At 38.2% G+C, this 2,736-nt stretch overlaps 1 pseudogene; it reads right to left on the bottom strand.

Moving 5' to 3' along the window:
• Nucleotides 1-684: 684 nt before the first annotated feature.
• Nucleotides 685-1,206, bottom strand: LOC107183141 (annotated as a pseudogene).
• Between the last annotated feature and the right edge of the window lie 1,530 nt (nucleotides 1,207-2,736).

Here is a 2,736-nt window from a genome sequence, read left to right as displayed (position 1 = left end):
TAAACCTCACTAATAAACATTATGGTCAATGCACACTGTAGATTAGAAACTCATATTTTTAATTTCATTTTTATGAGAGGAAAAAAAACCTGAAGGCAACTTTACAGTGATTATTTTAAACAACAAATTTAAAAGGTTTTCATTATTTATTGGTTTATAGGTTTAATTATAAACCTGTCTGTTTTACACTGAATACTGGTTATATACACAGTGAAACAAAAGTGTGTTCACAGTTATGAGTATGCACAATATGAACGTTATTTTTGTATTATTATTTATTAATCATTGTATTATTTTTCATATGAACAACTGAAAACTTACTTTTGTCCTGCCATAATTTATATAAGCACATCCATATTTGAACAAAATTCATCTTTTACCAAGAGTTCATATTTTTAGAGCAAAGTCATTAGATTTTAATAAACTAATGCATAGATTAGTATATCAGAAGTTACTTTCTGGTTAGTTCTTCTTTTGCTATTTTTTGGTATCAGCTTAATGCCTCTTTCTCTTCTTTCTTTTTTTCTGCAAAAAGCTTTATGGTTTCCATTTGGTCCAATGCATGGGAGAGGGCTTCAGGGTGGTTAAATGAATGGCTAGTTATTTCGGGAGAGGCTCAGATAAAAGATAGACACCAGGGGAATGCAGAGGAGCACCTCAAAGGCCTCTGGGCTCCAAAGGCTCCTAGTGGTGTCTAAGGGTGAGCCTTTGGAAGAGACACTAGTCCAGCCCAGTCTGAGGGCTGGCCAGCCTGTGGAGGTGAGTTAGGTGCCTCCTCTCTTGATGAGTTTCACCTCCTCACCCAAGAAGTGGTTCTCCCAGAAGTCACAGAGATTAGGGTCTGTGTGGGTAGAACCCAGGACATGCAGCTTCAAAGGGGCCTGGGTCAGGTTCCGCTCCAAGGCCAAGATGGCTTCCAGCGCATCCTGAGTTTTGCCCACTCATCTTGGAGAGGCTTCAGCACATCCTGGAAGAGAATGCGGCCACCACGCTGGTTTTGCATCTTCAAGAGATGCTCAGCACCCACAAGCATCTTCTCCTCCAACTTGTGAAGGAAGGGCCCACAACCTCAAGAGCCACATCATCTCGGGGGAACTAGAAGCCGAGAGAGAGGTAGGTGTGGGAGGCCTGCAGGTCCAGGTTGGCCAGGGAGTTGACCATAGCCTCCACCTCGGTGGAATAATTCTGACAAATCTAGGAGCTCATGGCTGTTTGGCAATAAGGAGTTAAGGTAGAAAAAACAACAACAGTGTGTTGGCTGGTCTTGGAGGTGGTTCTGAAGGTGGTGATTGGATAAGATGCTGGACAGTGGCCAGACCCGGGGTCTGTTCCATCCCAACACTGTTGAAGCAAGAGACATATCTGGGACCATCAAGGGCACTATCAGATAAATGCCTATTCCAAGGTAAATATGATGAAACAGGTGAAGTGTAACTAATCCTTGCATTGTCATAACATCAAAATAAATAATAATAAGTACATTTTTGTCCATATCTTTTACCTTATATTGAAAAAAATGACTGGCCAACATAAAAATTTTAATGTTGTCATTTATTGCTTCTATATGTGAAATGACATCATTTATGTTTAGTAGAAAATATAACCCCCAAAGGTACAGTGTTTTTGTGCTGTAGGGCATAACCAGTTTTGTTATCTGAGTCAGTGATCTTATCCAGAATTCTTTTTTCAAATCCTAGTGAACTGTCCTTTGACTTAGCTTTAATATCTCTGGTTCCTTCACTAATGCAAAAGGAACTGTTGACACATGTTCATTTTATATATTAGGTGGGTCATGCTGGAAACTCTTGAAAATTGTAAGTTGTAGTCCTGGCTGGTTCTGCTCAGTTTTTAGAGCAATGGCCTGCTCACTGAAGGGTCAAGGGTTTCATTCCTAGTCAAGGGCACTTACCTGGGTTGCAGGTTTAATCCCAAGCCTCAGTTAGGGTGCATGGGGGAAACAACCAATCAATGTGTCTCACTCATATCTCTTTCTCTCTCTAAAAATCAATGGAAAAAATGTTCTCTGATGAGGATTAAAAAAAGAAAATTGCAATGTGGATATTTCAATTCAATGTGGATAATTATATGAGACATGCTTTCCTTAAACTGGGAGGGATTATTTTATTGATTCATTTCAGTTAGCAAATGTCTTCTTTGTTTGTTTCCTGAGGGAAGGCTAATATTAAATAAATACTATTTTTAAATTGTCATCTTATGTTTTTCTTCATATCATTTTAACTTTATATAAGGTTCTAGTATCATTCCTGACTAAATAGTATACTTTTCTATACATTTCCATTGGTCCATTTCTATAAGAGTTCATGATACATCTGAAATGGAAGGAAATGTGGCTAGATTCTTAATATGCTTATTTCACTACTATTACATTACTAGAGTTTTTCTGACTAAGGCTACATGTCATAGCAGAATAAGGAGAAACCATGCAATGGAGACTAATTTGTGCACAATGTAGGGCCTAGGCTGGGCTAGTGGAGAACTGGATCAGGATACAATGCACTATTGTTTCTGACATTCCCTGAAAAACCACTATAACTCATGAGGTTCTACTCCCGGTGACAAGGTTGAATATAATTACCTATCTGCTATAAAAGAATAAAACATTAAGAAACTATATAGTGGAAAATCCTTTGAATACGAACAGACATTATAATTAGGCAAGAATAATTGCCAATCCTATATAATAAAACCCTAATATGCAAATTGACTGAAGGTGGA

Source organism: Myotis davidii, unplaced genomic scaffold (assembly GCF_000327345.1).
Source record: "Myotis davidii unplaced genomic scaffold, ASM32734v1 scaffold99, whole genome shotgun sequence".
Taxonomy (NCBI): domain Eukaryota; kingdom Metazoa; phylum Chordata; class Mammalia; order Chiroptera; family Vespertilionidae; genus Myotis; species Myotis davidii.
This window is presented reverse-complemented; position numbering and strand designations above follow the sequence as displayed.